General features: G+C 38.6%; 1 long non-coding RNA gene across 1 annotated transcript in view; it reads right to left on the bottom strand.

Annotated features, from left to right (window-relative positions):
* The window catches only part of LOC148214960 (uncharacterized), a 29,422-nt gene extending 9,419 nt beyond the window's left edge, over window positions 1-20,003 (bottom strand). Inside the window, exons 1-3 of the long non-coding RNA XR_015796891.1 lie at window positions 16,683-20,003; window positions 15,839-16,065; window positions 15,362-15,508 (exon numbers count right to left, since the gene is read on the bottom strand). This is a non-coding gene — a long non-coding RNA (uncharacterized LOC148214960). The remainder of the gene's footprint in view (window positions 1-15,361; window positions 15,509-15,838; window positions 16,066-16,682) is intronic.
* Window positions 20,004-23,985: the final 3,982 nt, after the last annotated feature.

Below are 23,985 nucleotides of genomic sequence, written 5' to 3'. Positions count from 1 at the left end.
CTTATCCTCTCACTTTTGATCGATCTGTCTGTCTGTCTGTCTGTCTGTCTGTCTGTCTGTCTATCTATCTATCTATCTATCTATCTATCTATCTATCTATCTATCTATCTACCTACCTACCTACCTACCTACCTACCTACCTACCTAACCAGCAGAATCTGTCTGGTTAGAGGATGCTAACAATGGCACAAGTATATGCGTGGTTATGCTAACCTTCCCTTTTAACACTTCTATAAACTACTATCTGCCAGTCCAGCTTTTTATTCAGAAGCATTATGGACCACATGTTTAGTTTTTAGAATTTTGGCCTACTGATAGCAATTTATTCTCATGTGTAAATGGAGGTTCCACGGTCTAAAGCAAAGGTCTTTTTCTGTGGATTAATCACTGGAATGAATATACAAAGGTTAAGAGTGAAGGTTTCAGTTGCAGTGTTCCTTGACCCTGCATGCCATTAATCCACAAAAAACTCTGTGTGAAACTGAATATTAGTCATGAAAGTATTAGCTGGAGTCTTGGTTTGCTCTGGTAGTCTGGTCAGATTGATTCACTTGTTGCCTTCACTTTTGCAGACCTACAATTTTCCTTCTTTTCCTGAGCATTCATCTCCCTCTGCTCAGGATTTATCCACTTATATTTGATATAATTTATTCCTGATGGCCTTCTAAGAGCTGAAATTTGTCATCTCAGATAAAGTGCACCGCAGCATTTTAAAGAAAACATTTGCCTTCCAAATCCATATCCTGTAACCACACCCTAAGGGAAATAAACCAAAATCTGTCATTCATCAGTCTGTCTGGTCACATACTTTGCATTCCACAAAAAATAATAATGGGTGCTTTCTAACAGACAGCTTATTTCTTTTTCCCCTAAATGGACAGATGGACAAGGTTAAGGGCATAACAGGAATACAAAGTTGTTTGAAAGTGCAACTGGCTGGGCATCAATCACCTCTACTTGACTTCCTGTGTGCCTGACTTCCTGTATCCCCCCCCCCCCATCAACTGTAGGCAGTATACTGATAGGCGGGCCTTTTACAGATGGCTTCCTGTGATACTCTTCCTGGTCACCACAGCCAGCAAAAGAGATGAATGTGTTTTGTTTTGTTTTTCTTTTCTTTTTCTTACTAGTAGCCACCTGCACATTTATCCTCTGAAAACCACGGCAAGTCTGTTGCAATTGCTGCTCCCAGAAACCTTAAATAAAAATGTACCCAGTAACACTTAGGACAAAGGCAATGGATTTTTTTATTATAAGTGTATATTAAGTTGTGGAGTTTGTGTTTGTTTCAATGTAGCATCTTTTTTTGGGTTCTTTTGTTTTATTTAACCTGTTATGTTTTTTGTTACAGGAGGTCAACGTTGAGAATATATTTGAGAATATATATTACTTTACAAAATGTCACTCCATGGAATGAGTTCCCTGTGTGGTAGGTGAAAGTATCTCAGACAGACACTCCTAAGATGGAATCAATAGCTCAAGCTGCATTTACCCTTCCTTCAGATCAACAAATCATCAGTCTTGCTCTAGTTAGCACCTTGTGGTCTGAGTTGGCTAAATGTTCTTTCAATGCAGAAGTGTACTGCTACAAAGGGATTTCTGTTGACGTGGACAGAATGGGGATTTCCTTCAAATTTACCATCCAGTTTGTATCAAGTGTTACAAATCATTAGCTGCAGGAAGGGATGAGTAATCTTTTTCTAGCCAAAGGCCACACTTTGCATTTGAGTGGTATCCTAGAGGCACACTCAAAATATAAGTATACGGTAGTCAAACTAGTAAGATTGGTGGGACCAGGAAAATCCAAAAACTTATACAAAAACAAGGAAAAATCTTCCTAAAACTTTCATATGCTCAATATAATAGTTTGCTACTCTATTTTTATCAAAATAGAATGATAAAGAAGAGTTGGCTCTTGCCACACAAAGATACTATGTTGGCCGCATATGATTCACAAGCTACTTGTTATCCATTGCTGTTATAAGAATAAAAGAGGAATTACTGCTACAGATGTTACAATTTTCATTAAGAGGTATTTTATAGTTGTCTGTAAACTGTAGTTCTGAACAATGAATGGAAGCACTTTCTTTAATTCACTGACTACATTATGACACTTCTGCTCTGTTCCTTTGCTAGCAATGTAGAAGTCTCTGGCTATTGGGTGAATTCTTGCTTTTTGGATGTTGTAAAATTAAGCTGCCCACAGCAGGTGGCAGCACCTAGCTGGCTTTGGCTGATCCAGAAAAGCTTTGCAGGGTTGGACCTGTTAGTACTGGGTCCAAATACCAAGGTCCCAGGGCCGTGGGGAAATTCAAAAGATGTCCCAGAAGACAATGCCTAATCATTTCATAATTTGTTGCCAAGAGCACCATGAATATGTCAATATTACCTCCAGAAGTCAAACCTGATTTAAGGTAGTCTTTACTTTTACTATTCCTCTACTAGTATTTCCTCTACTAGTTTCCTCTACTAGTTTGTGTATTATTCCTGCACAAGGAAGCTCCCTGTCTTTCACTACCTGTATCCTGTGACTTGTTTTCAGGTTATATTAATCATGTAAAAAATATGCAGTGTTGTTATTTCTTGCGCTACACTGGTGATAAAAAAAATTCAGGTAATATATGATGAATCCATGCTAGAATCATTTACAACATTATTTTTACCCCAGTTTCCAGGAACGGGTTGTTCTGCCAAGGAAAGAAAGTGCAGCAAAATTCTCATGCTTGTGGCCTAGAACCTTCTTTCCTCACCCAAGAGATGTGGAGCTGCACTGCTATTTTTTTGTTCATAAGCACATAAACACAGCACATAAAATGATCAACCATGTCTGTAAGGGGACTTTTTAGTACAGCTGTTCTTTCATAAGCCTATGGATTTAAGCTGAAACTGAGTCTGTGCATCAGCAGTACCAGCAGGCAAGACTGTTCAAGTGCCTCAAAATACATTGTTGGAGTAGGAGTTGCATCATGCTGAATATCTTGTGGTTCTTCAGCATCACTTATATTTTTAATTTGGTGCTATAACATTAGATTGCGAACAGGACATTGTCCCTTTTCATTAAATATTTGGAAGGATGGGAGAGATTCCTCCCTGGAAACTTGAACATCTTCATTAGCATAAAACAAAATATGAGTTCAAACTGGATTACAGTGGGCAATACATCACACACCTCTCATTGATAGAAGAAATGTTTCCATGCAAAAGACCCATAAAAATTCTAGATTTAATTCCCAGCGTCTCTCCAAGTAGGACTCTGTTCTGAAGCCCTGGAGATGTGCTGCCTGGAAGAATAGAGAATGTTAGGCTAAATCAAGCAGTGGCATATTACCGTTTTCAGGTTTTTTAAAATAAAAAGGTCTGTTTGAGAATGTTAGGTTCATATGTTCAGCACAAGGAAGATTCAGTTAGATGTGGTGATAGAATACAACTTTTATACACGAGATAACAGAAAATATTACAGACTGATGCTACCATGAAGTAACTCTGCATAATGAATTTGCCACCTCCCAAGAAATATTCTTTTATTATTATAAAACTTAGCAACAGCAGACAGTTTGCCCAGATATGATTGTTGGATAATAAGGGAGATTTGTTCATGGACATCACGTTAGTACCAATATTTGCCTACTTTACTCAAGTTTTAATAAGCTTTGGGAATTCTGAAGTGTCATACCAATAGATTTAAAATTTGCTTCACTTGTTTATTTAAGTTAATGCACATGTTCAGGTTAGGTCACTTAATGTGTGGTGATATTCTTTAAGCAGTCCTAACAGCTGAGCAGTGGTCCAGAATTTAAGTAAAACAAACAGTTCATTGCCTTCTATCAGCAGCCAGTTGTAAAAGAACTTACTAGCTATCAACCAACTTCATACTTTGATTAAAAACTACTTCCGTTTTGCAACCTTCAAATAAATTTGACCTTTTATAATCTAATATATAGAATGAATGCACAGTTAACACACTTTTGCAACCTTCAAATAAATTTGTCCTTTTATAATCTAAAATACAGAATGAATGCACATATATTTGTGTTTTTTAAGAGGCGGAATATTGTTTGCCTCATAAGGGTACAAGAAGAAAGTATGGAAGCAATCCAGTATTTGGCCTATTTTATTTACTGGATATATATCTTGCCTTTTTCACAAATGGCATTCAAAATAGCTTACTAGGAGAAAATTTTAAACAAAATTTAAAAGCCCAAACCGTAATTTAAGAATGACTAAAACAATCAACATCCCCACCATTCATGTCTCAGCTAGTTTTGTAGATGGAATTGTAACACTTGATTACCTAGTAGAACAACCATTGGAAACAAGGTTTGAATCTGTATCCTAGCTGGTTTCACAGATCATAAAAAAATGAGCAGTGCTCTGCTGGATTGGACCTCTGACCTGTCTAATTCAGCAGTCTGTTCTCACAGTGGCCAACCAACTGCACAAGGAAGCCCACCAGCCTCCCTACAGATGGCCTTCAGAGGCAGTCACATTGCCATCAGGGCTAATAGCCATTGATTTCCATGACTTCCATGAATTGGTCCCACCCTATCTTGAAGACAGCCAAGCTGGTAGCTAGCACCACATCTCATGGTAACTCATGCTCTATTATTTTAGGCATCACAAAAATCCTTAAAAGCATTAGTCATCTCTACAATCTTTTTCATAGCTATAGCCAATAGCTTTGTATCAGAAATCACAGTATTCAAAAATCATGGAGAGAATATCCAGATATGGTGCCTGGAGAGTCACTGATCCCAATGAAACTATGCTTGAATAACGGAATATAAAACATCAATCTTATTGTACATTTATTAGGATTTATTAGAAGATTTATCACAATTTTTAATGGAGTAAACAGAGACCAGGGTTTTGTAGCAAACCACAAATTCTAGGTTTTTAATAACTGCATGTCTTATTCCTACTCAGTTATTTCCTATTCTTCAGTAAATGAAACCAGTTTGGAAATTTCATTTCATTATTTCGATTATTGTTTTCTAATTCAAATCTTCTCAGATTTAGTGCTAAAGCCAGTCTTTTTATATAATTTACTTATCTCTACTGTTGTTGTTTTTCTTTTCTGTTTTTTAAAAAAAATACTTTGGCCCATTTTAATGCATGTTCCCCTCTGTACCCTTCATGTGCAAATATAGTGGTATGAGAAGGTATAGATAGTATACATTCTTTTAAGATGGCAGCTTCAACTGGATGATGTTAATTTAGGACTATATATGCTTGTTTTTATTCACTTGTTATTTTATAAATTGTTGTACGCCACCAGAGTTGCTTTGTGTGAGATGGGTGGCTATACAAATGTGATTGATAACTAACTAACTAACTAACTAACTAACTAACTAACTAACTGACAAGTATGGGGAAGACTGTACAGCTGGTTCATACTAATCACAAATCATACTTTGGTGCCATATAAGGAAGTCATTAGGTAGCATCCCACTTTTGCCCCTTGCATGCTCCAATTTATATACTTACTGTCTCATTTATAGAAGCCTGGGTTTTCTAGCTGAGATAAATATCATTTATCTTGTCACCTAGGCTATTATTTTTCCATTGCATGCATAATGACATGTTTTGTTTGGCCAAAAAAAGAGGGCTGATTTGGATTACAGATTTGGATTACAGATTGGGAGAGATGAAGCAAGGGGATATTATTAATTCTTCCACTGTTAGGAAAAAAAAAACGTACTGGGATGTAGTGGCTTTTTATAGATGCATCTTTCAGGGAAAAGCAGCAATTGTTCTAATAAAACTGCTGAAACGTCTCATGGCATTTTTAAAGACTTCGCAGAACAAGCTTTGTGAATGAAAACTTGCTTCCTCTTTATGCTACAACAACGTATTGTTCTTTAAAGTTTTGTGAGTCACTTCTTATTTCTGGGATAGGACAGTGACTGATCTTTCTCCTTTATATGCTAGTTTTCTGCTTGCAAAGTTCTGTCTGCCTTTCAATTAGGAGGCATTCCTGAGTATGAATGAAAGTGGTCTGTATGGCTCCTTTCTAAAAGTAGTTTGTTGCAGAATGCACAACTTACTACTTCCATGGTGCACCTGAGGTGCACCTGTACCTCATTTATCTATCCTATTAGTGCCTATTCTGGGATGTCAAACTAATTTACCCAGAAGAATATCAATAAAATTAGCAAATTATCAATATAAATCTGGTCTGCTGATTCAGTGGTTTTGTACACAATTCACTTATATTTATTCTATAATAATGGTCTCACTAATTATTAGTTCTGGTCACCACTACCAATAACAAGCAGCCTTAAGAAATAAGTCTGTTTTTATATTATGTTCTAGACCTATTATTGTAGAAGAGAATGACGATGCAATTTTGTGTGTGTCAGTTCACAAGTTACTCCATTTTTTCCCAGTGAGGGCTTAGCATAGGTAAGTGGGTAGCAATCTGGAAAAAAGCGGAGGCCTTTACTTGGATAAAATCCTTAATCAAGGGATCCACAAACTTTTTGTGTGGGTGGGCACATTAGCTACTATGGTGAGCAGGGCTAGTCACACAACACCTACAGTGGGGCAAAAAAGTATTTAGTCAGCCACCAATTGTGCAAGTTCTCCCACTTAAAAAGATGAGAGAGGCCTGTAATTTTCATCATAGGTATACCTCAACTATGAGAGACAAAATGGGGGGAAAAAGCCAGAAAATCACATTGTCTGATTTTTAAAGAATTTATTTGCAAATCATGGTGGAAAATAAGTATTTGGTCACCTACAAACAAGCAAGATGTCTGGCTCTCACAGACCTGTAACTACTTCTTTAAGAGGCTCCTCTGTCCTCCACTCGTTACCTGTTTGACCTTGTTATCAGTATAAAAGACACCTGTCCACAACCTCAAACAGTCACACTCCAAACTCCACTATGGCCAAGACCAAAGAGCTGTTGAAGGACACCAGAAACAAAATTGTAGACCTGCACCAGGCTGGGAAGACTGAATCTGCAATAGGCAAGCAGCTTGGTGTGAAGAAATCAACTGTGGGAGCAATAATTAGAAAATGGAAGACATATAAGACCACTGATAATCTCCCTCGATCTGGGGCTCCACACAAGATCTTACCCTGTGGAGTCAAAATGATCACAAGAACAGTGAGCAAAAATCCCAGAACCACACGGGGGGACCTAGTGAATGACCTGCAGAGAGATGGGACCAGAGTAACAAAGGCTACCATCAGTAACACACTACGCTGCCAGGGACTCAAATCCTGCAGTGCCAGACGTGTCCCCCTGCTTAAACCAGTACATGTCTGGGCCCGTCTGAAGTTTGCTAGAGAGCATTTGGATGATCCAGAAGAGGATTGGGAGAATGTCATATGGTCAGATGAAACCAAAGTAGAATGTTTTGGTCTAAACTCAACTCATTGTGTTTGGAGGAGAGAGAATGCTGAGTTGCATCCAAAGAACACCATACCTACTGTGAAGCATGGGGGTGGAAACATCATGCTTTGGGGCTGTTTTTCTGCAAAGGGACCAGGACGACTGATCCGTGTAAAGGAAAGAATGAATGGGGCCATGTATCGTGAGATTTTGAGTGAACACCTCCTTCCATCAGCAAGGGCATTGAAGATGAAACGTGGCTGGGTCTTTCAGCATGACAATGATCCCAAATACACCACCCGGGCAATGAAGGAGTGGCTTCGTAAGAAGCATTTCAAGGTCCTGGAGTGGCCTAGCCAGTCTCCAGATCTCAACCCCATGGAAAACCTTTGGAGGGAGTTGAAAGTCCGTGTTGCCCAGCGACAGCCCCAAAACATCACTGCTCTAGAGGAGATCTGCATGGAGGAATGGGCCAAAATACCAGCAACAGTGTGTGAAAACCTTGTGAAGACTTACAGAAAACGTTTGACCTCTGTCATTGCCAACAAAGGATATATAACAAAGTATTGAGATGAACTTTTGATATTGACCAAATACTTATTTTCCACCATGATTTGCAAATAAATTCTTTAAAAATCAGACAATGTGATTTTCTGGCTTTTTCCCCCCATTTTGTCTCTCATAGTTGAGGTATACCTATGATGAAAATTACAGGCCTCTCTCATCTTTTTAAGTGGGAGAACTTGCACAATTGGTGGCTGACTAAATACTTTTTTGCCCCACTGTATTTATCAGAAAATAAACTGGTGTTATTGCTTCTTACCCACACACCTATCCCTCTAATTTTTCAGGATGGATTCTTGCTACCACCTCAGCATACGTCTGACTTCTTTTCCTGATCGTTAAACTGATATATTTATATTAATTAGCTATTAATCGTATAAAATAATGAATTAATAGACAAACCCAGTAAATATAAATCTTGCTTTTATAACCTTTGTTTCCCCAGATTTTTCAAACAATAAATACTCTCCAAACATAGATTGGAAGTATGAGAAAACTGTAGCCAGAGAGCATGGTTGGGAAACTTGTGTGTGGCTGTTAATGTTTGACTTTCAGTCACTCGCTTTTTCACTCATATACAGGAATGGGCACTTCTCAGCATGCCATAATTAATATTTTTCTTCTTGTCTAGAGATTTTGGGAAGCAATTTCTTACAGAAAACCCAAATATTTATGAGTTTCACACAGCATAAATAAACCAAAAGATTCAGAATTATAGGCACTTCAAAGAGCTAATAATGTACACATTCTTCCTAGAAAATCAGATCATTTGAAGTTCAGTGCAAACCTACAGATTTTTTGTTCTACAGTAATAGAAGATGCAGCCATTGTGAATAGAACTGAAAGCAACTCTCCTAAATGCTCATGTAAGGGCTTAGAGACCTGTAAATATATTATACAGTGGTGGAGCTACCACCAAGAAGGCCCTTTTCCTTATGTATATCTAAATTCTTAGCATAAGGTCAGGATTATATGAGTGAAGATAGGCTTTCTAATGCTGTAGGCTAAACTGTTTTAGGCTTCTGAATAATGGTGATGGGGAAAAGGTGTCTCCCGTGTTTTTTTCTGTAATTTGTTTCCCAATTTTTTCTCAGTCGTCATTCATGTTCTAATAATGCATAAATGTTTTGAAACCAATTCCTTTGACAAAGTGAAGTACCTGACTACAGGTAGTCATTGTTTAGCGACTGCCTTATTTACCAACCACAGTTATGACGGTGATCAAAAAGTAACTTTGCAACCAATCCTCACATTTATGACCTTTGCAGGTTGTAAAGCAAAGGAAAGCTGAAGTAAGATAGTAAGTACAGTTGTGGTTTCACTTAGTGTCCACTTTACTTAACAACTGAGTTGCTGGGACCAATTGTGGTCGCTAAACAAGGACTACCTGTATATTTAGGGATTGTTGTTGTTTAGTCGTTAAGTCGTGTCCGACTCTTCGTGACCCCATGAACCATATTGCGCCAGGCCTTCCTGTCCTTCACTGCCTCCCTGAGTTTGCTCAGTTTCAATATTTAGGGATGCCTTCATCAAATAGCAAGGATGTATTAATCATTAACCCCTTCATGGATCACTGCCTTGTCGTGGCGAAGGGGCTTGCATAACTCAGTGAAGCCATGAGCTATACCGTGCAGGGCCACCCAAGACGGACAGGTCATGACAGAGAGTTCTGACAAAATGTGGTCCACTGGAGAAGGAAATGGCAACCCACTCCAGTATCCTTGCCAAGAAAACCCCATGGACAATGTCAAAAGGCTAAAAGATATGATGCCGGAAGATGAGCCCCTCAGGTCGGAAGGTGTCCAATATGCTACTGGGGAAGAGCGGAGGGCATTTCCAAGTAGCTCCAGAAAGAGTGAAGCGGCTGGGCCAAAGCCGAAAGGACGTTCAGCTGTGGATGTATCTGGAAGCGAAAAGAAGGTCCGATGCTGTAAAGAACAATATTGTATAGGTACCTGGAATGTAAGATCTATGAACCAAGGCAAGCTGGATGTGGTCAAACATGAGATGACAAGATTGAACATCGACATCTTGGGAATCAGCTAACTGAAATGGACGGGAATGGGTGAATTTAATTCGGGTGACCATTATATCTACTACTGTGGGCAAGAAACCCTTAGAAGAAATGGAGTTGCACTCATAGTCAATAAGAGAGTGGGAAAGGCAGTAATGGGGTACAACCTCAAAAACGACAGAATGATCTCAGTGCGTATCCAAGGCAAACCATTCAATATCACAGTCATCCAAGTCTATGCCCCAACCACTGATGCCGAAGAAGCTGAAGTTGACCACTTCTATGAAGACCTACAACACCTTCTAGAACTAGCACCAAAAAGATGTCCTTTTCATCATAGGGGATTGGAATGCTAAAGTAGGAAGTCAAGGAGTAATCGGAATAACAGGCAAGTTTGGCCTTGGAGTACAAAATGAAGCAGGGCAAAGGCTAATAGAGTTCTGTCAAGAGAACAAGCTAGTCATAGCAAACACTCTTTTCCAACAACACAAGAGATGACTCTACACATGGACATCACCAGATGGTCAATACCGAAACCAGATTGATTATATACTTTGCAGCCAAAGATGGAGAAGCTCTATACAGACAGCAAAAACAAGACCAGGAGCTGACTGTGGCTCAGATCATGAGCTTCTTACTGCAAAATTTAGGCTTAAATTGAAGAATGTAGGGAAAACCACTAGACCACTCAGGTATGACTTAGATCATATTCCTTGTGAGTACACAGTGAAGGTGATGAATAGATTTAGAGGATTAGATTTGGTAGACAGAGTGCCTGAAGAACTATGGACGGAGGTCCGTAACATTGTACAGGAGGCAGCAACTAAAACCATCCCAAAGAAAAAGAAATGCAAGAAAGCAAAATGGCTGTCTGATGAGGCTTTACAAATAGCTGTGGAAAGAAGGAATGCGAAAAGCAAGGGTGAAAGGGAAAGATATAAGCAACTGAATGCAGATTTCCAGAGAATAGCAAGGAGAGATAAGAAGGCCTTCTTAAATGAACAATGCAAAGAAATTGAGGAAAACAATAGAATGGGGAAGACTAGAGATCTCTACAAGAAAATTGGAGATATGAAAGGAACGTTTAGTGCAAAGATGGGCATGATAAAGGACAAAAAAGGCAGGGACCTAACAGAAGCAGAAGAGATTAAGAAGAGGTGGCAAGAATACACAGAAGGACTATACAAGAAAGATCTTAATGTCCCTGATGTCCACGCTGGTGTGATCACTGACCTTGAGCCAAACATCCTAGAGAGTGAAGTCAAGTGGGCCTTAGGAAGCATTGCTAACAACAAAGCTAGTGGAGATGACAGTATTCCAGCTGAGTTATTTAAAATACTAAAAGATGATGGTGTTAAAGTGCTGCACTCAATATGCCAGCAAGTTTGGAAAACGCAACAGTGGCCATGGGATTGGAAAAGGTCAGTTTATGTTCCAATTCCAAAGAAGGGCAATGCCAAAGAATGCTCAAACTATTGCACAATTGCACTCATTTCACATGCTAGCAAGGTTATGCTCAAAATCCTACAAGCTAGGCTTCAGCAATACATGAACCGAGAACTACCGGATGTACAAGCTGGGTTTCGAAGAGGCAGAGGAACTAGAGATCAAATCGCCAACATTCGCTGGATCATGGAGAAAGCACGAGAGTTCCAGAAAAATATCTACTTCTGCTTCATTGACTATGCAAAAGCCTTTGATTGTGTGGATCACAACAAACTGTGGCAAATTCTTAAAGAGATGGGAGTACCAGACCACCTTACCTGTCTCCTGAGAAATCTGTATGCGGGCCAAGAAGCAACAGTTAGAACCGGTCATGGAACAACCGATTGGTTCAAAATAGGGAAAGGTGTACGACAAGGCTGTATACTGTCACCCTGCTTATTTAACCTATATGCAGAGTACATCATGAGAAATGCCAGGCTGGAAGAATCACAAGCCGGAATCAAGATTGCAGGGAGAATCATCAACAACCTCAGATATGCGGACGATACCACCCTAATGGCAGAAAGTGAAGAAGAACTAAAGAGGCTCTTGATGAGGGTGAAAGAGGAGAGTGCAAAAGCTGGCTTGAAACTCAACATTAAAAAAACTAAGATCATGGCATCTGGACCCATCAATTCCTGGCAAATAGAAGGGGTAGAAATGGAAGCAGTAACAGACTTCATTTATTTGGGCTCCAAGATCACCGCAGACAGAGACTGCAGCCATGAAATTAAAAGACGCTTGCTCCTTGGGAGGAAAGCTATGGCAAGCCTAGATAGCATATTAAAAAGCAGAGACGTCACCTTGCCGACAAAGATCCGCATAGTCAAAGCTATGGTTTTTCCAGTAGTAATGTATGGCTGTGAGAGCTGGACCATAAAAAGGCCGAGCGCCAAAGAATTGATGCCTTTGAACTGTGGTGCTGGAGAAGACTCTTGAGAGTCCCCTGGACTGCTAGGAGGTCAAACCAGTCAATCTTAAAGGAAATCAACCCTGATTGCTCATTGGAAGGATCGATAATGAAGCTCAAGCTCAGATATTTTGGTCACCTAATGCGAAGAGAGATCTCTTTGGAGAAGACCCTGATGCTGGGAAAGATTGAAGGCAAAAGGAGAAGAGGACGGCAGAGGATGAGATGGTTAGATAGCATCACTGAAGCAATGAGCATGAAACTGAGCAAACTCAGGGAGGCAGTGAAGGACAGGAAGGCCTGGCGCAATATGGTTCATGGGGTCACGAAGAGTCGGACACGACTTAACGACTAAACAACAACAACAATTAATCATTAAACATCTAGTTGACTATGACTGGGTTCAGAGGCTAGGCAAGGATGGCATTGTTAGTGCTTGAACAGGAGACTATCTGGAGCTGCAGGGGCTCTAGGCTAGACTGGGAAAAACACAATGGCAAAACTTCTCCCTGTTGTTGCTGGGAAAGCTCTGTGAACATGCCCATGAAGCTTACAGTTCAGCTTGACTCAGAGACTTGACCTTTAGTATTTCTTACCATCCCCACCCTGACAATACTATTTTCAATACATTAACATAATTACACATGTTTAAATCAGCTATCTGGAATAAATGTTTATGGCAAAGTTTGGACAAGTGAGAAATACCAGAAGAAAATCTCAATCATTGCGTTGTAAAATGTCTTAGAACATATACTATATTTGGGGTGGGGTTCACATTTCACTCTCAATTGCTGCGTTGTAAAGCATCTTAGAAAATATATTGGGGATGGGGATCATATCCCAAACATTTTAGACATTTGTTTCTATAGCTATAAGGTAAATCTTTCATATTTTATTCATTATGATTTCTAAGTTAGAATTTCAGCAGAAGGCAAATTAAGGGTCCTTTAAGGACCATTAATTTAAGAAGCATTATACTTAACAAGTAGCATAAATTAATGTTATGTTTTATGCTATGCTATGCTATGCTATGCTATGCTATGCTATGCTATGCTATCTTACCTTACCTTACCTTACCTTACCTTACCTTACCTTACCTTACCTTACCTTACCTTACCTTACCTTACCTTACCTTATCTTATCTTATCTTATCTTATCTTATCTTATCTTATCTTATCTTATCTTATCTTATCTTATCACATTATTATAAATTAAGAGTCAGTGGTTATGGCATTGGACTAGGAATGGGGAGACCCAGGTTCATGTGCATCCTGAACCATAGATGCTAGCTGGGCAGCTTTGGGCCAACCCTTCTCTCTCAGCCCAACCTGCCTGATATGATTATTGCAGGGAAAAATGAGAAGAGGGCAACGCACTTTACCTTGAATTCTTGAAGGAAGGGCAGGATAGAAAATTAACAAATAAATAAATACAACCCCAAGACAGAATGTATTATACAAATCTGGAAGAAATGTAGTTCATGCAAATCAAGACAAATACTATATTTAGAAAAAGAAGAGAGTCTTATTTGTCCAAAGACTGCGTGTAAGTCATTAGGTATAACAGGCCTGTTATTTTCCAAATAATATGCTCAAATTTAATTTCAGCTTTATGGCCCTGATCTCACAATAAGCTTAAATGGAGAGAAGGCTGTCTATTTAACAATTACATAAATGTATGTACCATCCAATTCCCGAGACTCTGGAAGGTTTAAAATATAGGATTAAAAACATAAATCAGATAAATCCAATGTAAGTATAACCAAAATAGCACAATGTAGTCCACCCATGAGATTCCTCTTTTTTCCTTGAACAGTTAGGGTTAGTCTCATGTCACCAAGAGATCTTTAGCCTAGTCAGTTAGTTACTGTATTTATTATTAGACTACTTGCCACAAATTGAGTTTGCAAGGCTGCTAACAGCATTTTTTAAAAAAATAGCTTGGGAATAAAAACAGCAGTAAAAGCAACATAAAGACATGCTTAAGATGCTATGTTCTATTTTGTAACTTTATACTGCAATTGTTGGCCTTGCATTTGTTAACATGGCCATACAAACAAAAGAGGGAAATAATTATGAAGATAATATCACTGTTAGGATCAACTTGTGAATATCTGTGGACATAAAGGTACAATAAAGGTACAATAATTGAATCCAGATTTGTTTGTGGCTGTTACAGAGGAGATCAGATGTGTTGATTCATGTATATTTTGATACCTAATATTTTCCCAGACACACTGACTGAAAATTTCCATTTTATTTTGGAGAAGGCAGGCAAACTAGGTGTGGAACAAAATGCTATGATTGTTATTGATTATTAAATTATATTACTACCACAATCACTGACTGTCTGCACTCGAAGTTGAGACCAATCAAATGGTGATTTCAGGATACCAAGAAATTAGACCATGGCCATTTAGCTCAGAAGCTCATCGCCATTTGATTGATGCCAGTTGTGAAAGCCTACACCAGTATAGAGACAAATCCTTTCAAATTCTAACTAACTACACACACATTGATTTATTTTTCTTGATTTTATGGAAGTTCACTGTCACTTCCAACTCTCCGGGAGGTCAACATACTAATATTTTGCAAGTTCTTAATTTAGCACTTAATATTACTTTATTAATATGCTATTGTTAACACTTTCTTTTTAATTTTATCTTATTCTCTTTTTAGTATTGTAAGGACTGCAGCTGAACTCTTTTTATGCACTTCACAGATCTGCTGTATTTTACTTTTTCATTTGATTCTTAATTTCCTTGGTACTTTATAATTTTAGATTTGTATAAATCATTAGTCAATGATTATAATAAATTTGGTCAAGGAGCGCCACTTTCCTTTAAATGAATGTACAGTTCCAGGGCCAGATGAGTTGCTTTCAAAGGTACCAAACTAACTTGCTGATGGTCTGGCCAAATCTTTCTGTCTTCCCCTGGAGAAATCCTAAATAATAGGTAAAGTGCCAGATTACTTGAGGATGACAAATGTTGATTGCACTTTTGAAAAGTAAAGACCCAGACAAATACAGAACAATTTGACATAAGTACCTGGGATTTAAGTATTCCAGTGAGATACTACAAGATTCAGTCCTGGATCATATGCTCAACATTTTTATTAATGACTTGGATGAAGAAGTGGAGAGGATGCTGATCAAGTCTGCAGATGACTCAACATTGAATGAGTCAGCACATATCCTAGCAGAGAAAAATAAAACAAACAAAAATAAAAATGAACATGATTTTAGTAGGTTAGAGAATTGGATTAAGATAACAGAATGAAATTTAACAGAAACAAATAGAAAATTCCTCACTTAGAAAACAGAAATCAAACTCAAATATAGGATGGAGATATTGGCTTGACATAATATTGAAAAATGTTTAGAATAATATTTCCAGTGAGTTAGCTGTGTGATGTGGTTGCAAAAAAAAAAAAGTGAACATAGTTTTAGAGTCCATCAGCCTAAGTATAGTTTCCAAATTATAGGAATATTTAGTTCTACTTTACTCTTTATTGCTAGTCCTCACCTTGATTATTATGTCCAATTCTAGGCTCCACACTGTAGGAAAGACTCAATAAAGCAGTTCAGCAGTGCAATCAATTACCCAAAGAGGTGGTGGGCTTCCTTTCACTGAATGTGTTCAAAAGAAGGTGAGACATCTGTTGGGGATGCTTTAATTTGGACTTTTGCACTGAGTTGGAGGTTGGACTTGATGACTTAAATGGCCCTTTCCACCTTTATGATTGCATGATTCTGTGAAATTAAAAATCCAGAGTCATCATAAGAAAAATAGATCAATCATACATCAAGAAATTCATACAGTGTCAAAGAGATGTTCCCCAATCTTTTTGTGTTTCTAACATTCTAACTTTGTTTTAGAAGAACAAAGAGCTCCGGCATTCCTGAAGATTTTTTTCACAGCTCAGAAAGGACTGCTGGTTTCTTTATTGTTATCCAGCCTGAGTACAAGATTAGAATTATTAAGCTCATAGTTTATAGCTGAAACTATGTAACTAATCTTAAATCTAGGTGCTAGTTTTATCTTTTCTTGGTGATTTGTTGTTGATTTTCTGCGTACTTGCTATCTTCCTGCACGTTGATTTGCACAAGAACTTGACTTAGAATTTTCTTGCTTTCTTAAAGAACAAATTATTCCTGGTAAGACCTGATTAGTACTTGCTTGGAAATACCAGGTCCATAGGCTAGACTGGGAAGTCAAAATACATCTTGGAAAAAGGTTGTGGGAAACCACTTCCTTATAGCTGCCAAGAAAAGAAGTCGAGCTCAAGTTGAAAGATAATTTTTATTTAAAACAACTGATAACCTCTCCCCGCCCTGTCTTTGAATGTGGCAGATTTATCTGTCCTCACCTCCTTGGTCACTCCATGAAAGTGGTGGGTGAGTGGAAAGTTGGTTTGGGAAACAGAGGGGTAGAAATCTCGCACTGCATAATGGAGAGCAGTCCAAGGAGAATGGAGAAGGAGAATTAATGTTGGCAGTGGAAATGCTGCCCAACTCCAAACTGACTCTGGGCAGCTCATAATATAAGAACAAGAAGATAATATACAGTAAGATAAAGAAAAATACAATAGAATACATAAATAAGATGGCAAATCTGGACAACCAACACCCAGACATAATTGTTAGATACATCCGACAAGGGGTTCCATCCACCCTCCCCCAAGACCTGGGGAACTGAATGTAAGGTGTACTTTCAGATTGCATGCTTTTTTTTCTGAATCTGTTATGAAACTATAACTAATTCTGGAAAGATCACAAAATGTCGTGATGAAAAAAAATGGCTATGGGAAAATAATTTGCCAGGGTTGAGCTCAGCTCATCAGCCACACTCAATCAGGAGTTGGAAAGATCTCTTTTCCTCCGTACAGCTTATCCAAATTGTCATGGACATGAACAGGCTCCACCTTGATAAAAGTTTTTTCCACACAACTAAGTGAAGAGGATCAGAAATGCATTTTAGCCTTTGTAGGATACATCTACAAATCTCCATAGCACAATATCCCTTGCAGAAGTTTTGATTGGGTGTGGAGGATGAGGCTCAGGAGACAAAAAAGTATTGCTGCAGGCACAAAGCTTTGTACCTTGTTTAAGATAATGCATACTTAAATACAGGAGAAAGAAAGCATCAAGCTTTCAAACAGTGTAATCCATAGAAGGCAAACTTGACTAGGGCAGAAGGTTGAATAGGATCTGCTGATAGCTCCCTGGGCAATTTGCAGGAATTCAGCAAGGATGTCCAACTCCCAGTGATTTAGCAATAGTGAAAACAAGGATATCCCCTCCCCCATTAGATTGTGAAATATTAGAAAATAGATTTTTGTGTGAAAGGATTTATAAGGCACAGTTTTACAAAGATTGCAGCTTGTGAACTTCAGGGCTCTAGTGCACCACAAATGAAATATCCCAGAACTTTCAGCCTGTACACCCTTGGATGCATTTTGCTTTTTGCCTTCTAGAACTGTTAGTTTTATTCTAGGTACAGGTAGTCCCCAGCTTAAGAACAAGTTCCGTTCCCAAGGTCTGTCCTTAAGTTGAATTTGTATGTGAGCCAGAACAGTATTATTGTATAATACCGTATAAGTAGTATTGTGTAATGAACTTGAACCATTGTGTATTTAATTGGAATCATTGTGTATTTAACTTGAATCTGCTACAATAGGCTCCATTCTTAACTATGGGTTGTCTGTAACCCGTGTGTTCTTAACCTAGGGACTATGTAGTAAGAATGCATAGAAAGACTTCTTACCTAAAAGTACCTAATACAATGTATATACACTTAGCTGGTTAGATATGATCTGCAATTAAAAACAGAGCAATTATTTGAAGTGGGGGTGAACTATAATGGCAGTATGTGTGTAAGTATGTGTTGTATGTGACATAGAGGCTGCCCAACTCCATGAAACTCTGGACAGCTTATGACATTAAAAGCAATGAACACTAGAACAATAAAACAAGGGTGTCTAGGAAAAAAAAATCTAATCTAAAAGATAGAGTTCTACAGGGGCTCAACACCCATCCTAACCCAAAGCCTGGGGGAACAGCCAGGGTTTCAAAGACTTATTGAGCTTCATCAAGATGCAGTCATGCAAATCTCTGAGGGATGCTCTTCCAGAGGGCAGGTGCCGCAACAGAGAAGGCACAGTTCCTAGGTTTGAATAGATGACGTTTAATTGAAGGGACCTGAAACATACTCACTCTGCACAATCTATTGGAGGTCGGTGGTGCCTCAAATAGCCAGTCTTCTGCCATGAAGGGGTTTATAAGTGGTAACCAGGACTTTGAATTGCACCCAGAAACTGGCAACCAGCACAATTCGTGGAGGATGGTATCATGTGGGCATACTGTAATATGCCCATTACTGCCCACACTGTCTCACTCTCAATAGACCTCAAGGCAGTCCCACATACAGCACATTGCAACTGTCCACACATAAGGTGTCTAATATCTCAGCTAATATAAGAGCTATGCATGCTCAATATAAAGTCTTCAAGGAAAGCACAGACTTCTTTTGAATGTACACAGACTCACCTTTACATCCATACCGTACCTTCATCGTTTGTCACCTCCCAGCATTCAGTTGACAAGATCTCTGATTTCTGGCTACAATCTAATTCTAAGGCCCTTCTGCCTATTATCCTAGGCTTCTTTTCTCCAGAATTCCTAACAGATTTTTTTTCCTGCTGGCAAAAGTAGTAAAAGAAGGAGCAAAATAATGCTTGGAGGAGCCAAGGTGTTCTACTGTCAACAGATTGTGTACACACACACACACACACACACATAAATATGTGTGTATGTATGCATAGTGTATTATGCATACAGTACTAAGTCATGACAATTCCAGATTCTTCCAATAACAGCATAAGAAAAATTGCAGAGAAAGTATTTCCTTGTCCTTATACAATGGTGTATTATTATAAGTTTATCCAAAAAAAATAAATAAATCATGTAGTTGCTATCATGCAACAAAGATAAAACACTCAAGAACTGTTTTTAGATACTGGTTACAGCCTTGGCCAATACAACTTTGCAGTTACATTTTATACTGTGGGAAACAGCATCTCATGAGTGCTTTCACCTAGATATTTACACATTGGCATGGCATGGAAGTTTGTACTGTCAAAAGTTAGGTGCCCTTAGATTTTAAGCGTGGAAGAAATGTTCTGACTGCCTTGAAAAAGCAGGCACCCAAAAAGCTATATGTGTTTTATGTCCATCTGGAAGAACTATATGTATTACTTCCAAAACTCTAGAACAGTTTTGCAATTTTAAAAAATATTCATGGTTTATTGATTTTTAAAAGACTGGAACATAAATTAATAAATTTATTCTCTGTATGTTTGAGTGTGTGTGTGTGTGTGTGTAAGGTTAAAGGCCAGGTTCTCTAATCAGCCGCCCTCAATCCAATGGTTCAGAAGTAAGGTTTGCTTTGTGATATTTGTAGTCTGTATCAGATTTGAACTCAGGAGCTTGGTTGGTGACTGGATTTTTTGTGAGGTTCAATCAATTTGTTCTAGGAGTCCTTTGTCTCCTTTGTGATTGATCCTCTTTCTTTGTTCTTGATCAGGCAGCTGGTTGGGTGATGGAGGATGGTATTTAGCTCAATGGATCTGTTAATGCTCGTTTATGTGAGCATTAGGCTTCTAGGAGTTCTCTGGCTTTTTTGTTCATTGAATATGATTTCAGTATTCTCCAAGTCAAATATGTGATTGGTTTTAGTGGCTGTTGGATAGTTACATTCTTGGCTCTTTATCGCTATTTTGTATAAAGTATTTGCAGAAGCCCATACTATACCTTGGTATTAATCCCCCCAAGCCCAGAGAACTAAGGTACGTCCATCTGTCTACAGTCCCCCATCCCCATCCTATCACACATTAATGAGAATGCTTGATGGAAAGGGAAACAAAGCCAGGGGAATCCACCAATTACCTGCCTTAATTTAGACCACACCACTTGCCAGCCTTCCTAGTGTAGCAAACTAGAGATCAGCAATGGGGACAATACAACTGATTCTGGCATCCTTTTCTGCTGGCTCAAGGACTGGTGGGTAGCACTTTAACATAAATGTCTGGAAGTGTCCTAAATTGTCTTATGAAGAAATTTTGAAATGGACAAAAAGGTTTTGGGCATTTGGAAATATTTAACTTTCTTCTCTTGTTTCTTAAGTCTATACCACATGCTACCTATACCACATTGCTAAATATCTCCCACGTTGGTATGCAGGATGATAATATTTATATGCAACTAAATATACTAGCAGTTTAAAAAGAGGGAAAGAATTTAGGACCTAATCCTGACTAAGAGGAAATAGGTCAAAAGAGAAGAGATGATTGACAGATGCTTACCAGTAGCTGGAAAGAAGGAGGTGTGACCCCCTCCTCAGGATACACCCTGGGGCAACACCCAGAGGTAGGTCACCTGACCTACTTGTCTCAAAAAAGAGGCTGCAAACTGGCCTAGATTTTATATACGCTGTAGCTGTGGCAGGATCCTATCTGTCTAAACAGGAAAAATAAAATATTTTTTTTAATTTGGAAAACTAAGTGAGAACAGAAGACCGGTTAAAGTCTGGGATGGGAGTTAAATAAGGCCTCTGCCATGTGATTAAGGGGAAATACTGGATTGCCAAGACATACTGTTGATGTCTTGGCAACAATATCATACTGTCAGTGCAGTTAAGGAAAAGCTTAAGACATGAACATCTATGTTGAAGCACAGGTACCTCGTATGTATAAACCAGTTATTGTACTGCTGTTCTTCCTAGGGTTGTTCTGTTTGATAGCTGGGTCCCTGCAGTTCTTAAAGTGAAGCTATGGTCCAAGATGCGACAAGCCGTTTTATTTTTCAGCTGGCTTGTCACAGAGCCTAACACTGATTTGGGCTGAAAGAAAATGGCCCAAGATTATCCAGCTGGTTTCCATGCCTAAAGGAAGACTAAAACCTGGGTTTCTCTGCTGCTCTCCTTAATTACCACCCACACTGGCTCTTATGCATAAGCAACCAGTGCAGGTTTTAAAAAATATAATTTAGTTGTAGAGCCAAAAAAAGAACATTGAAACAGTTGTGCAGTTGTGTCAGATTCTACATTGAAATGCTAGAATTATCATACAATAGTCTCCACTACAAAGTTCAGATCAGCTGCTCAAAGTGACTAAGAGTTCTGCTATGCCATTTTCTCCTTCTTGCAGCCATCTACTCTTTGCTACAAGAGAGGAGAAGATCTATCTAAACTCCTCAGGCCTCTGTCCATTTCTAAGAGGTCACTGCTGTTTTCTTTCTTGCTTCCTTCCTGTTCTAAGCTCTCACTTCAAAAGCAAAGACTTCCCTTGAGAACAATTGTCTGATTATATCTGTGTAAAACAGTTGATAATCTACTTCTTTGCTGCTAGATAAAACGGAGCAAATTGAGGGGGGCATTGTTTTGAGAAAAACTGATGCTTACAGTGACCATTTGTTGAGAAGGACAGAAAGAAGTTATCCCTGAAGGATACGGACTGGCAATCCCAATGGGCAATTTTACATGTTGTCTTCCCTAGAGGGTGAAATGAATCCTGTGCTTATTTATTAAAAAGCAGGTAGGCAGCAGGAACAGAACGGAGAGATAATGACTTCTGTGGCATGGATGCATGCCTGGTGTACAGCAAAACTCTTTAGAGTGTTTCTAAATTTGCAAGCACTGCAGTCTACTACTGGGCAGCATAAACTGTGGCATGGCTCTTGCAAAATGGGGGCAACTTGATCTAAAAATATGTTTAGCTCTTAACTGAGCATGAGAGTAGGAAATTACACAATGGATGTTGAAATGCAGGCTGGGTGAGAAGTTGTCATTTGAGTAATGGATGTTTTATTTCCTGTTTTTGCTAAAAGCTGGAGCTCAGCATAATTAGTGAGTGAGAAAGCAGCCTTGGCAGCCAAACAAAAAAAGCACATTTTGGGCTCCTGAGCCAATTAAAATTGTTTATGCAGTCACTGAGCAATATTTTTCACTGAACAATTAGACTCCAAGTATTCATCATAGTGAAGGAGGAGCTGTGATTCTGGAAACCTGATTCTGGGAAATGCAGGAGCTGAAGAATATATGGCAAGGTGTAACTATTTCCCTCAATATGTTCAGCTATGTATTATGAACTGGGATTATCTATTTACCAGCAACATTTCAAGCACAAACCCAAGTGTTCAGTGATCAAGTGAGGATGAGTTATGTGATGCTTATGCATGTAAGAACTGGGCTGGAATCTTGATACCTCACAAGAATTCAGGGCAGAAACACACAGTAGCTTCTTCAAGCTTCAGATGGTGTCCATATGTTCTTTCCATTGTCAACACAGACTTGAGCCTGTACAACAAATGCAGTGTTGCACTAAAGAAAATGTGTGCAGACAACATCTGAATCATCCAGCTGGAACTGGATCAGGTATTTACAATTTTTTCTACATGATACATCCCCGTTGTCTTTCAAAATGTACTCAGAGAACATACTGTGTGACCTGGGCTAGTGCAGTGATGAATTCTGCAGTCATCCTCATGGTAGCAACTTTTCAGTTGCTTCAATCCTGAATATGTCATAAAATGCTATTGGGCAATTGGAGTGTAACATAACACAACTATGCTTTAGAATCAGAGACTGAAGGAACCATTTAGGTCTTTGAATCCAATCCCCTGCTCAGTATAGTTATACAGATGAGAGCATCCTCAACCGGATGGTTGTCCAATCTCTGCTTGAGCACATCCGGTGAAGAGGTATGCACTACTTTCTTTAGTAACTGGTTCCACTATTAAACTGCTCTTACTTTAGGAGATATTTCTTACATTCATCTGGAATCTGATTTTCTGTATCTTAAGACCATGTTCCAAGTCCTGCATCTTCCTTAAGACACCCCTTCAGGTACTTGAAAAGTGCTATCATACTGTTCCATCCCCAGTCATCTGTGTGACATCATTTCAGTTATGTGAAGAGTTGCTAATATATCCCTGCTCTTTTCAAGGCTAAGCATACACTATTCCTTCAATCTTTCTTCAGACTGCAGGACTTAAGTTAAAATCCTTGAATCATCTTCACTGTACTTCTCCACACCTGTTTCAGTTTCTTTGTATCTTTCTTGAAAATTTGGGACTCAGAACTGTACACAAGATTCAACATGTGGTCTGACAAATGCAGATCTTCTGTGATTACCGTCTGTAATTTATGTACAAATTATATTTCTGTTGATGCAGCCTAAAATTGCATGACTCATATCCATCTAAAACTTTTCACATGTGCTATTACCAAGTCAGATATTCCCCACACTATACCTATACATATAATTTCTTTTTTGTAAGTGAAGGTAGTTGCATTTGTCTTATTAATTTTCAATCTATTTTTTTCAGTCCATTTTTCTAACCCCTTAAGATAATTTTTAATCTGTTTCTGTATTCTAAAATAGAAGCCATTTCACCTAAATGTCTGTCATCAACATTTTTATAAGCATTTCCCACTTCTTCAGACCATTAATGAAGAGTTCAGGATGAAGCCTGGAACATCTCCTTAAGACCTCACTCTAGCTTGATGAGGAACCAGTGATGATCACACTTTAGAAATTGTTTTCAAGCCAGGTGTGGATCCACTGAATACTGATTACGTTCATGGCTTTTCCATTTATCTACTAAGGAAGTTAT

This window comes from Python bivittatus, unplaced genomic scaffold (assembly GCF_059951505.1).
Source record: "Python bivittatus isolate LINGU-HERP-01145 unplaced genomic scaffold, Pbiv_v1 ctg000480_np1212, whole genome shotgun sequence".
Lineage (NCBI taxonomy): Eukaryota > Metazoa > Chordata > Lepidosauria > Squamata > Pythonidae > Python > Python bivittatus.
The sequence above is the reverse complement of the archived record's forward strand: the minus strand, read 5'-3'. Positions and strand labels throughout refer to the sequence as shown.